Raw genomic sequence first — 13,949 nt, 5'->3', positions numbered from 1 at the left:
GGATAAGGACATATGTGGAGCCTCATTCACTGTTTAATCCACTGCATTCGTGGCTGGATGTGGTAAATTGGTTTTTGTCACTAAATCCATTCTCATAGTAAAAGCATAAGTTATCACGTTAACTTCCAAAGGAAAAAAAGGGGGAAAATGTGATAAAACTAGAAGTTGAAGTAAATAGCCTGATCCCAGCACAAACTATGAATTTAGGTAAATCTATGGGCAAATAGAAATTGGTATCTGAGGAACTTGGACCAATCTACAAGAGCAGTCTGTCACAAAAAAACTTCTCGTTTTTAAAAAAAAATTAAGCCAACACGAAAAAATGTAGAATCATTCTAATGCATTGAGGAGGGAGTCGCACAAAATTCAGAGTTACAGTCATTTGAGTAAAGCATTCAAATTGTAAATTTCCAGCCAACATCGTACCATTCAGACAAAAGTAGGAAAATTTCCCAGTCTCTTGGCTGACATAGTTCACTAAGCTAACACCACCAAACACACCATGTAGCCATCTACCTCATTACTATTTTGTGAGATCTTGCTGTGTACAAACTGGTTCTGGGATTGGGACAGAATATCAATCACCAGTTGCAGGAAGCAACTCATTGGAGATGGGGTCTAGAGACAGGATATTGAGTGATAAGATAAGGGTCGTCAAAAGTGCTAAACTCTGTTTAGCAAATACATACCAAATCATGTAAGTACCAGCTGCCAGCAGCTACTAGTGGAGTAATTTTTAAAATACTCAGCCCATTTCTTTAATGTTTGCAGGTCAGATGAATAAGCCATTCAAGGTTTTCATTCTCTGATGAACGCTAGTTAGCCAAATTTGACTTTTCCCTATCCTGGGCCCCGCATAGCACTAACATTGCGAATACAAATAAGACCGATGGATTTATTGGAATCTCTGAAGGATCTAAAAATATATTGGCATCCAGTCGTGTGAGAAATATTATACAATTTTATTTTCACATAATATTTCTTATGAGACTCTTGACTAAGTTGAAATCTCTTGGTAAATTGGATAATAAATTTTTCAATAACTGGAAACAAAAGCCATCGATTATGATATTAGTTCTAATTGTACAATTATATTAAGAACCACCTTGAAAATTAGTCAGACTCTGCTATCAGCTATTTCTAAGTATTTTTGTTGGAGGTATAAGATAGGAATTCTATTTTTACAGATGATGGTGTGTCGCATGGAAAGCAGAATGATACTTGTAAGAAAGTGATATCATTTGAGATCTTGCTTTTAACTTGGGATGATACAAATATATTAACCCAATTTACGGAAGGCAGATGACTCTACTGTGACCATCTACACTAAGGTGAAACCTGTTGAAACTACTCAAATTGCAGAATAGGCACTAACTTAACCAATGGGCTGGATGTGTATCTCACACATGTGTCAACTTCGAAAACTTAGAAAAAGCCAACCTCTGTCTTCATAAAGTTCTCACAGCATTTGGCTTGTCACAAAATCTGTTAACTTAAAAATATCCTTGCATGGAAACCTATGCCATGTGAAATCACTTCATTGTCTAACAGTGCAGTGGGACACAACCTTATAACTTGAACTGTAAATGAACTCAACACTTTAACTCATCGAGGTTTACAGCATGGAAATAGGCCCGTCAGCCCAACTTGTCCATGTTGACCAGTCTTCACAATTAATCTAGTCCCATTTGCTTGTCAATATCTCTCCATACCTATCCCAACCATGTACCTGTCAAATGTTTCTTAAGTGACAAAATTGTATGTGTTTCCACAATCCGTCTGGCAGCCTGTTTCAGACACACAGCACCCTCAGTGTAAAAAAGTTGCACCTCTGGACCCTTTTGTATCTCTCCCCCTCACCTTAAACCGATGTCCTCCAGTTTTAGACTCCTCTACCATGGGGAAAAACTGTTGGCTATCTACCTTATCTAGGTCTCTCATGATTTTGTAGACCTCTATAAGGTCAACTGTCAGTCTCTTGTATTCCAGCCTACCAGCGTCTCCTTGTAATTCAAACATTCCAGTCCAGGCAGCATCCTCGTAAATCTTTTCTGCACTCTTTCTGGTTTAATAATAACCTTTCTATAGTGGGGTGGCCAGAACTGCATGCAGGACTCCAAATGTGGCCTTACTAAAGTCCGCTTGTACAGCTGCAACTTTCCTTTCATATTAAAAGAGTAAACAAAACACTATAAAGCCTGAAGAGGGATGAAAGTGTCAGGGACAGAAAATATATTTTCTAGGTAAAGCCTAAGTATGAATCTGCAGATCGAAAATTTCGATTTTTGAAACTTTATTTGACGCATTTTTCAATATTTTAAAGTCTATATTAAACGTGAGTTTTGCAAATGTTTAAGCCCAAAAGCAATATTTGCACAGTTTTATTGAAAATTACTCTGTCTATTTGACGTTCAAAAATTAATTATTCTTCTTTATGTTTTAAACCTCCTCCTTCCAGCTGCAGCCGTTAATCAATAACTGGAAGAGAAATGTTTTTATTCTTAAATTAGGTAGCAGGCAAATCAAACTTTATCATATTTCCTACAGAATTATTCCACTCCAGTCAAGACTGTAGGAAACGTCTTTTAACATTGCTTGCAAGAAGATTCCCCTTCCCCTCCCATCAACTGGTGGTGCGTTTAGAAGAGGTCTTGGCTTGATTGCCTCGAAAATATTGGTTTTTGGATTCTGAATTTAAAATAATGGATTCTGATTCATTTGTACACGTTTATAGTTTACAGAGAATCATAGGTCAGGCTGAAACATTTGCGAGCATCGTCAACTCGAAATGCTGAGTGGGCAATTCACCTTGGCCTCGTCCTAAGCTCCTCAGTTTCATATGTACCAATTTTCATCCAATTCACTTTGGCCTCCTCCTAAGGTCCTCTGTTTCATACATACCAATCTTCAGCCAATTTGATTCATTCCACGTGATACAAAGAAGTGACTTAAGGCATTGGATACTGCAAAGATTATGAACACCGACAACTTTCCAGCAGTGGTACTGAAAACTTGTGCTTCAGAACTTCCCGCACCCTAGCCAAGCTGTCTCAGTACAGCTACAATACTAGCACCTAGACGACAATGTGGAAAATTTCCCAAATATATCCCATGCACAAAACGAAGGACAAATCCAGTCTGGCCAATTACCGCCCCAACAGACTTCTTCCAATCGTCAGTAAACTGATGGAAGGTGTGATCAGGAGGCACTTACTCAACAATGATTTGCTCACTAAGGCTCAGTTTGAGTTCCATAAGGGCCACTCAGCTCTTGAACATGTTACAGCCTTGACCCAAACACGAACAAGAGGGAAAGGGCTGGAGTGTCTTCTGCTGGAGAAGTGACTGTCCTTGACATCAAGGCAGCGTTTGACTGAGTGTGATGTTGTGGAGCCCCAGCAATACTCGAGCCAATGGGAATGCGGGAAATCTCTGCATTGGTTGTATTCATACCCGACACAAAAGAAAATAATTGTGATTGTTGGAGGTCAGTCATCACAGCTCCAGGCCATCTCTGCAGGAGTTCCTCAGGGTGGTACCTTGGGTGCAACCATCTTCAACTGCTTCATCAATGACTTCTGTCCATTATAAAGTTAGAGGTGGGGAAGTTTGCTGATGATTTCACAATGTTCAGCACCATTCGTACTTCCACAGACAATGAAAGCAGTTCATGTTCAAGTGATGCACAGCCTGGGCAATATCCAGCACTGGGCTGATATGTGGTCTCTAAAGCCTGCACGACATTTATAGCAATTACTGACAACACTTGACAATATTCACACCATACGAGTGCCAGGCAATGACCATCTCCAACATGAGCGAATCCCACCATTGCCTCTTGACATTCAATGGCATTACCACCATTGAGTTCCCCACTATCAACATCCTGGGGGTTACCATTACCAGAAGCTCACTGGACTTGCTATATAAACATAGTGGCTACAAGAGCAGTTCAAAAGCTTGAATTCTGCAATGAGTAACTCCCTGAAGCCTGTCCACCATCTACAAGGCACAAGCCAGGAGTGTGATGGAATACTCCCCACTTGCCTGGATAAGAACAGCTTCAACAACACTCAGAGGCTTACCACAAAGCCACTCACTTGATTGGCACCATATCTAACACACTCAGCAATCACTCCCTCCACCACTAACATACAGTGGCATCAGTTTGTCCTTTCTACAAGATGCATTGCAAGAGCTCACCATGACTTCTTAGACATTGCACCTGCAAACCCATGATCGCAATGTTGAAGGTGAAAGGCAGCAAATCCAGGGAAGCACCATCACCTGGAAGTTTTCCTCCAAGCCACACACCATCCTGACCTGGAAAAATCTCGCTGTTCCCTAACAGCTGCTGGGTCAAAATCCTGGAACATCCTTCCTAACAGCACTGTGGGTTTTCCTGCACCAAATGGACTGCAGCAGGTCAGGAAGGCAGCTCAGCAATGGGCAATGCATGCTGACTATTCTACAATGTCCGCATGTCCCAAATGAATAAGCCACAGATGCAAAAAGACAACTGGTGACAATTAGGGTGTACAAAAGGTCACATTGGAAGAATGCAGAGGTCTTGGAGGATTGTAAATTTGGAGGAGATGAAGGAGAGAAGGAAGGACAAGGCCCTGGAGTAATTTTATCTTCAAAGATGAGAATTTTAAAACAGATGCATTGCTGAAGACACTGGACGTCAGAGCAAACATGAGTAACAGGTGATGGGAAATTGGTTCAAGTTTGAATATGGCAGCAAGGTTGAGGGTGTGCTGATGTTGAGGGAGTTCATGTAGATGTTCTCCACTCCCTCAGAGGTCACTGTGGGAACATTGATCTCTCAAAACCCACAGGCTGATCCCTAGTGTTCACCAAAGCCATTTAACTCCTGCCCGTTTGCCTGTGATCCACCTATGCCACTGACTCCTCTTTGGCTACTCAGAATTTGACAGGAAGCTTGCAGTCACATGAGAACTTTTCTATTCTTTTGAGTTACAAAGAAATGCTTCCTGGTATCTTCCTGGCTTCAGAAATTGCCTCACAACTCTGGACTCACCTGCCCAGTTATAAAGATATTTTTCCTTCTGGTGTCTTAATTACATCAGCCATTTTCTGTCAGTTTATGTTATCTCTAAAGCCTGCATGACATTTATAGCAATTACTGACAACACGACAATATCCCTGAATAAGCAGAAAATAAGATACTTTGTAAGTGCAGAACTATATTATGATAAAAGTAATCTTTTGTCTCTTCGTTTTCTGTCACCTCAGCGACAATCTCCCTTTGAAAACTTTAAACTTACTCCTTAATTTGAACAGAGTAGGTTGATAAACACCTTAAAGAGACAATGCAGATCTAAACAAATTGAAAGAAAGTTGCAATCAAGCAGATTTTGAACAAATTGCACAAGATCTATACAGTGTGGTGGCTCAGTTGTTAGTACTGCTACCTCACAGCACTAAGGACCTGGTTTCGATTCCACACTTGGGCAACTGAGTGTGTGGAGTTTGCATTGTTCCCCCCCATGTCTGTGTTGGTTTCCTCTAGGTGCTCTGTTTTCCTCCCACAGACCAAAAATGTGCAGGTTTGGTGAATTGGCCATGCTAAATTGCCCATAGTGTCCAGGGATGTGCAGGCTAGGTGGATTAGTCATGGAAAATGCAGGGTTACAGGATGTGGCTGGTCAGGGTAGGATGCTCTTTGGAGGGTTGAAGTGGACTTGATGGGCCAAACGGCCTGCTTTCACACTATAGGGATTCTATGACAGAACAAGATTTTGCTGGTTGAATTAAATGGATAGTTCCCTGCTAATGACATCAGTCAGAAAAATGCCAAGAATTCTGCAATAATTGAATTCATTTAAGCAGAGATATTTCTGTTAGTACAACTGATCTTGTCAATGCCTTGTGTATTTTGACAGAGAATAAGCAGCTTGAATGTTGAATTTTGAATGTAAATGCCTTAGTTTGGTCATGTGCTCAAGGCAGACCTGTTTCTGCGCATGGAGTGAAAGTTGACAGATATCGAAAATATTCTATTTTATATCTATTTGCAGCACCACATTGGAGCATTGAACTATGCAGCCTGTGTTCCCTGACAGAGGGTTAAGCTGAAAGATATGCCACACTTAGTGCTGCATATACAGGACTTGAACTGAATTGGGTGGAAGCTCATTCATCAACTTGGTGCTTTTAAAAACATGAACCTCATCACCATAGATTACCGAGACAGTTATTGTCAAGTTCGCCATTGCAATGTCTAATCTTTTTCTGTGTGGATGAGTGAGAGATCCTGAAAGAATACAAGGCCTGATTGTTCATGAAATAATTTGATTCCTTTTCTCAGGTTCCTAATAGAATAAAATAGAAACTTTGAGACAGCTGTTTAAAACAGTAGTAGTGACCAGTGAGTAATGTTATGGTCAATGGACTTCATGGTTAATGATGTGTTCTTATGATGACATCATATTAACCATGGTTACATTAACACTGAGACTAGTTCTATTTTTAATGAGAATAAGTATCAGAAAATCTCTTGAAAGAGCAATTAAATATATTGCAATTGTATCGCAAACATTGGTATGCCATGGCTCAAGCTGATTGATGAACTGACTTTGTTTTGGAAGTCTTCAAAATGAACCTGGTATCTTTATATGGGAATATCACATGGCATGGTTTCATACCAGTGTTGTAACTTAATTCTCATAAAGATACATGCTTGTCTGGTCACAACTACATGCATTATCACATAGGTTAAGGTATTTCTGTATTCTGTTGCAACAACTGGAACTTTTGGAAACACAATATCTAATATCAGTTTGCTACAACAGGCACTGATAGTTCCCTTGTACCAGTTTTCAGTATTGCATGTGGAAACACAAAATGTCTTACACTTCGAGTTAAAGGGTTCCACAGAAGTTGGTTAAGTGGCACATCACCCAACCCAATAATGTAACTGTGGTGAACTCCAATGTTTAGTGGGCTACAGTGAGGGAGAAAAACTGCCTTTGCTGGGACGAGCTTTCCGACTCTCCAGAATCCCAGGAATTTGCTATAAGAATAGCTAAGTCACACCAAATCTGATCACTGTATCTGTGCAATCACTGGGAGAAAGGGACCATATAGTTCCCATATTTTGACTTGGATCTTTGTCCACTACACTTTCCATGATGGTTCTTAATGATCCCCTGAGACTTCTCGCACTCTTAGTAGGTAATCACACTTCTGGATGCATCCATCTTCCAAAGCACATCAGTTACCAACTTGGTCACTAATTCGGGCTTATTCCTTTCCAAAGCTTGTTAGCCCTCCAGATGAACCTCTCTTGAATTCCCAGTAATTTGGTACATTGCCTCAGAGACTCATATTCCAATCTGGAGTCCTGGAGGTCATAACTGATTGCTATCAGATTTGTGGGCTGTTTTGAAGTTTGACTTTCTACCAAGTTATTTCTAAGGTACTAGAGTAAGATTAAGTCCAATCAAAAATAATAGTCAAAGTTGTGTGTGGAATCTGAGGACATAGAGGAAGTGCTTAATGAATACTTTTTGTCAGTATTCATATTGAAAAATGGCAATGTTAGTGAGAATATGGAGATCCAAGCTACAAGATTAGATGGGATTGAGATTGACAAAGAGAGGGTTTTATCAATTTTGGAAGATCTGAAAATAGATAAGACTCTGGGGTCGGATGGGATTTATCTTCGGATTCTCTGGGAAGCCAGGGAGGAGATTGCAGAACCTTTGGCTTCGATTTTTATGTCATCATTGTCGACAGAAGTAGTGCCAGAAGACTGGAGGATAGCAAATGTTTAAGAAAGGGAGTCGGGACAACCCTGGTAATTATAGGCCAGTGAGCCTTACTTCGGTTGTGGGTAAGGTGTTGGAAAAGCTTATAAGAGATAGGATTTATAATCATCTAGAAAGTAATATGTTGATTAGGGATAATCAACACAGGTTTGTGAAGTGTAGGTCATGCCTCACTAACCTTTATTGAGTTCTTCAAGAAGGTGACATCAGGTGGATGAAGGTAAAGCGGTTGATGTGGTGCATATAGACTTCAGTAAGGCGTTTGGTAAGGTTCCACATGGTAGGCTATTGCACAAAATATGGAGTTTCAGGATTGAAGGTGATTTCAAGGTTTGGATCAGAGATTGGCTAGCTGAAAGAAAACAGAGGGTGGTGGTTGATGGGAAATGTTCATCGTGAAGCTCAGTTACCAGTGGTGTGCCACAAGGATCTGTGTTGGGGCCGCTGCTGTTTGTCATTCTTGTAAATGATCTGGATGGGTTAGTAAATTTGTGGATGACACTAAGGTAGGCAGAGTTGTGGATAGTGCTGAAGGATGTTGTGGGTTATAGAGGGACATAGATAAGATGCGGAGCTGGGCGGAGAGGTGGAAAATGGAGTTTAATGTGAAAAAGTGTGAGGTGGCCTACTTCAGAAGAAATAACAGGAATGCAGAGAACTGGGCTAATTGTAAAATTCTTGGCAGTGTCGATGAACAGAGAGATCTCGGTGTTCAAGTGCATAAATCCCTGAAAGTTGCCACCCAGGTTGATAGGGTTGTTAAGAAAGCATGTGGTGTGTTGGCATTTATTAGTAGGGGGATTGAGTTTTGAAGACACAAGGTCATGCTTTAGCTGTACAAAACACTTGTAAGGCTGCACGTGGAACATTGCGTGCACTTCTGGTCACCGCATTATGGGAAGGATATGGAAGCTTTGAAAAGTGATCAGAGGAGATTTATGAGGATGTTGCCTGGTCTGGAAAGAAGGTCTAATGAGGGAACTGAGGCTGTTTTCATTGGAGAGAAGAAGATTGAGAGGTGACTTAAAGAAGACGTACAAGATAATCAGTGGGTTAGTTAGGGTGGACAGTGAGAGTCTTTTTCCTCAGATGGTGAAGGCTAACATGAGGAGAATTAGCTTTAAATTGAGGGGTGATAGATTTAGGACAGATATTAGAGTAGTAGGGGCGTGGAACGGCCTACCTGCAACAGTTGTAGACTCGCCGACGTTAAGGGCATTTAAATGGGCATTGGACATACTTATGGATAATAATGGAACAGTGTAGGTTAGATGGGCATCAGATTAATTTCACAGATTGGTGCAACATCGAGGGCCGAAGGGCCTGTACTGTGCTGTAATATTCTTTGTTCTATGTTCCATTCTAGAATAACTGTAAGATACCCTGTCAAAATAATATTGCCTAGTGCTTGATTTCTGTCAAGTTCATGAGTGCCTGCATATACTGAGTTAAACCAAATTATGTTCAGTATATCTGTACAGCGGAGGCGAGCAATTTCTCCCATGCATGGAATTGATCGAATGATGGTCATTTAATTTCCTTTCTATCATTATCAAACAATGGAAAATGGACAGCTTTTACACAATTTAAAATTAACTTATCATAAAGGTATGAAAAAAAAGAGTCTACTGCAGCTTTTCAAGAATTTCTTTCTTGTAGATTAAAGGGAACTCAATAAAGGTTTTAATTTTAAAAAAAAGAAAAAAAACCTTCAACTGTTAGGTAGAACTGTACACTAGAAACACTTTGTTTTACTTGACTTTCAATCTCCTTTTAGAGGTAAAGCAAAGCTCTCAAATGTACCGAGACACAAATACAACCAGATTGAATCAGTAAATATTTAATGATAACTTATTTATTTTCCACTGCAGTGCACCAGCTGGATGATTACCATAGACAAATAAGGAAAAGGATTTGAAGAAATGCATGAACTGTCAAGCCTGGGCAAATGCTGGCAATGAGGAACAGGGACCAGAGATTTTCTGAATCCGAAGTTCAACAGGCATAGCAAGGTATTTAAAGGCAAGTAAATGCTTATGACTGCATACTTTAACCTACAAGAATTAACACATGAGTCAGAACACCTACTTCTTTTTGTGTCCCTTCCCTTCCCAAAGCACTCATACCTGCTGGAGAAATTAATCATTCCTTACCTTAAAATTTCATCTCTTTAGAGTCATGATTTTCCTCAAAAGCTGCTAATGGTGAAAAACAGGACAGAGACCTATTTCAGCAATATTGTATTGGCTTGATTAATTGAATGATGCTTCCTAGCATATATACTGTTAATAAATGCTGTTGAAAAAAGTTGAAACAAACTATTTAATTATGATATTCAAATCTCAAGGTCGAGAGAGCTGATCCTTAATGAGCCTTGCAGTTCCTGAGCTGCAGATTTCAAATCTCTGGCTCAATTGATGATCTTTGATAAGCTTTGCAAGTGAAAGTGTTGATTATCAAAACAAACCCAGTTGCCAGCAGCTCCCCAGAAAGTGGGCTGTCATTGGGATACCAATCAGGAAAGTGAGATCAATTGCATCTTTCTACTTGTTAACTTGTCGGCACTGAGGCTAAAACTTGGTGCCTATGTGAAGTCAACTATTATCATAAAATAAGCCTGAAATCACCTGAGTCTATTTGGCATTGCCATGTGTTCAATTCTGTCCTGGGTGTCACCTCTTCCTCAGTTTCTTGTGTCTAACTATTGACTACCATGGTTTCAGCTTTCTCTGTGCTCAAAGCTGAAATTTCCTCTATTAGCTTTTCTTCTTCTATACCTGGTCTTTGAAAGAATCCCTTAAAATCTACTTTTACTGAGCATTTGGTCATGTTTTAAATTCATTCATGGGGTGAGGGCGTTGCTGGCTAGGCAGTACTTATTGACCAGAGGGCAATTGAGAGTCAATCACATTGCTGTGGGTCTGGATCACATGTAGGCCAGACCAGGTAAGGATGGCAGTTTCCTTCCCTAAAGGATATTAGTAAACCAGATGGACTTTTCCAACAATCAGTAGTGGATTCATGGTCATCGTTAGACTCTTAATTCCAGATTTTCTTTATATTGAATTCAAATCCCACAATTTGCTGTGGCAGGTTTCAAACCCAGGGTCTCTGGATTAACAGACCAGTGATAATACCATTAAGCCATTGCCTATGTTCTAACAGCTCTCTGATGGTTGCAGTTGAAGTTTGCCTGGTAATGCAGCTGTGAAGTCCCTTGAGGCATTTTACTACCATTGAGGTGCTATAAAAATACAAATAGTTCTCTCTTGCAGGTTCCAATCTCAGTTGGCTGAAAGTTGGGTGGGGTTTTTAATGTTGATGGGGTTTGTCCAACCTAGCCACTGTTCCAAAATGGGAAAGTTAATGCCATATCTTTAGATCAGGAGAGAATGCCAGGGATGACAGTGATGGAAAGAGACGTCAGACCTAGTACATGTTTCACTGATAAAGTCACACTCTACTCTTCAGCTTCCTCTCAGTCAATGAGTCAGAAACCTTTTAGCTGTTGCCCATTCATTATTTTTTTCTTATATTTTATATTGTTCCGTTCCCCCATCAGTTTGCCAGTCAGTCTGAGACCGTCGGCAAATAAATGAGTACAGGATATGTGTGGACTATGTGCAACCTTTTTTTTACAAAATGAATGTAACTTTATTTTCAACTTGCCTTCTGGTTTTTAATTTCCTTTTGTCAATCAACAAGCAGTCCAGACTTTTGATAACACTCTGTTTTTGAATCCTGAGGCTCTTCAAACCACTGCTGTTGCTAGGCAGTGCCCCAGCTCATTCTACTGATGGTTTTGAAGTCAGACTCCTGAATACTGCTCTCTTGTCAACATCCTAAGTCCTTTTTATTCCAGGAGTCCTCCTGAGAGCAGCCAATTCAGCATCCAGACAGTTGCTGTGATTGTCATAGGCAATAGCCCTATCAGTATAAAGCATCCAGGGAGCTGGCTGTGTATCTGATTAACTGCAAAGTAATGGAGTGATTACAAAGCTCTATTTAGATAATGAGATTTATGCAATATCAGAAGATGCATATTGAGCATCCTTTATTTTAAGCATCTCATTTGAATGTTTCAAGGTTGTGCTGAAAGGTTAGATGAAGTGGGAGAGGCATTTTGTGGTGTATAATTGACCAAATATAGCAAATGACAAATTTCAATTTGTTAACTCTGTGTAACCCTATATAACATCCTAGTTGTACTCACTATTGGCCTGTCCTTTTCCCTCAGCAAAAGTTATCACCACCCTGCACACAGGCTCAATTGGGTAAATGATTTCTTTGCAGTGATACTGAGCTATCAAGTTCGGTTTTGAGAATCAGTGCTCAGTCTGTCCCAAAGCTACTAACCCCTGGCTGTATTACTAACACAGAAAACTGTCAGGCCTCCTTATAAATGCTTGGACTAAGTGCAACCACGCTGCATGACCCAGTAATTTGTTCCAAATGTCAATGACCTTTTCTGAAAAAAAACAAACCTCCTGACACCTAAATGACTTCAAAGTATCTGAACTAGCTACAGGGACTGTCATCTGAGTATCCATCAACATCCATTGAGTTGGCATTAATCAGAAACCTAATTGGACCGGGCCAAAAGCCTGCGGTTCTGTGGTGAGTAACTAATTTTCTGACGACCCAAAGCCTATCCACCACCGACAAGTAACGCATATGATCGCACACTGTTCACTTTCCTTGAAGGGTGCAGCTCCAACAAGAAGATTAACATTATCAAGTACAAAGCAGCCCATGTGATAAGTGCCCCATTGACCACATTGAATTTTCATTCCCTCCGTCACTGCCAAACAATGGCAGTAGTGTGTACCATCTGCAAAATGAACTGCAGCAAATCATCAACACTTCTTCAAGAGCACCTTCCAAACCCACACTATCTACTATGATGAAGACCAAAGATAGATAAAGGGATGGTTGGAAAGTGGGAGGCCTTCAGAAATTAGATAACGAGAGTTCAGAGACAGCATGTTCCTGCTAGTGCAGAGGACAGGGCTGGTAGGTATAGGGATCGCTGGATGACTAGGAAAAGTGAGGCTCTGGTCAAGAAAAAGAAGGAGGCATATGTTAGGTATAGACAGCTGGGATCGATGAATCTCTAGTAGAGTACAAGGGCAGGAGGAGTTAAGACAAAAACCGGGAGGGTGGAAAGGGGCCATGACATAGCTTATAGGATGAAGAAGAATTCAAAGAGATTCTACAAATACATTAAGGATAATATAGTAACCAGGGAGAGAATAAATCCCCTTAAAGATCAATGAGGCCATCTATGTGTGGAACCACAGGAGATGGGTGAGATACTAAATGAATATTTCTAGTCCATGTCTACTTTGGAGAAGAACACCAATACCTCCAAGTTCCTTCTGTGTCTCAACCAGGAGTTTGCCCACATTGGTGTTGCTGGAAAAAATACATATTCTCCACATGAGCTTTTTTCCTGCATTGTATTGTGCTGGCAACGCATCCCAGTAACCTGTTTGATTTTTACTATGTGCTTTGACACTGGTCATGGATCTTCAGAAATCCATGAAATATAATGCCCCTTAGGAGAAGCTTTGTTTTGGGATCCTGCATGGTATACATGTAGCCTACCTGCACTTCCTAGAGAGAACCACAGAAGAATAATGACCACAAGAATAAGGTACGGAAGGGCTGCAATATAAATATGTAGCAAAACAGAGATTTAAAACTAATCTGCCTGGGTTAATCTTCTATGGGGAAAACAGTCATTGGAAGAGCTAATATTGTGAAGATCTTTAAAATTAAAAAGGAACTTATCAGGGTAGATGAAGAAAAAATGTTTCCACTTTTGAGTGGAGCTAAAACACCAACCTCAGCATGATGGACTGAGTGATTACCTTTGGTCTTGTAGTTGTCATATAGAGAGAATTCTACAGGTTCCACTCTTCCACCTTCCCAGCTGGGAAGCTACAATGACAAGAGACATTAAACTACTAAACATGCTGTCTCTCTTTCAAAGTTAAAAATCACACAACACCAGGCTATAGTCCAACAGGTTTATTTGGGAGCACTAGCTTTTGGAGCACCGCTCCTTTGTCAGGTAGCTAGTCAGAAGCAGTGCTGCGAAAGCTAGTACTACCACATACACCTGTTGGACTATATCCTGGTGTTGTATAA

At 40.4% G+C, this 13,949-nt stretch overlaps 1 protein-coding gene across 12 annotated transcripts in view; it reads left to right on the top strand.

The window, feature by feature from the left end:
* Positions 1-13,949, top strand: part of slc29a4a (solute carrier family 29 member 4a) — a 266,290-nt gene that overhangs the window by 140,424 nt on the left and 111,917 nt on the right. For 11 of the 12 annotated variants that reach the window (XM_072559348.1, XM_072559345.1, XM_072559355.1 and 8 more), the window contains exon 2: positions 9,668-9,818. The gene's annotated coding sequence lies outside the window, so the exon portion shown is untranslated. The remainder of the gene's footprint in view (positions 1-9,667; positions 9,819-13,949) is intronic. The other variant, XM_072559349.1, reaches the window with a different exon arrangement.

Source organism: Chiloscyllium punctatum, chromosome 40 (genome assembly GCF_047496795.1).
Source record: "Chiloscyllium punctatum isolate Juve2018m chromosome 40, sChiPun1.3, whole genome shotgun sequence".
Classification (NCBI taxonomy): domain Eukaryota; kingdom Metazoa; phylum Chordata; class Chondrichthyes; order Orectolobiformes; family Hemiscylliidae; genus Chiloscyllium; species Chiloscyllium punctatum.
The sequence above is the reverse complement of the archived record's forward strand: the minus strand, read 5'-3'. Positions and strand labels throughout refer to the sequence as shown.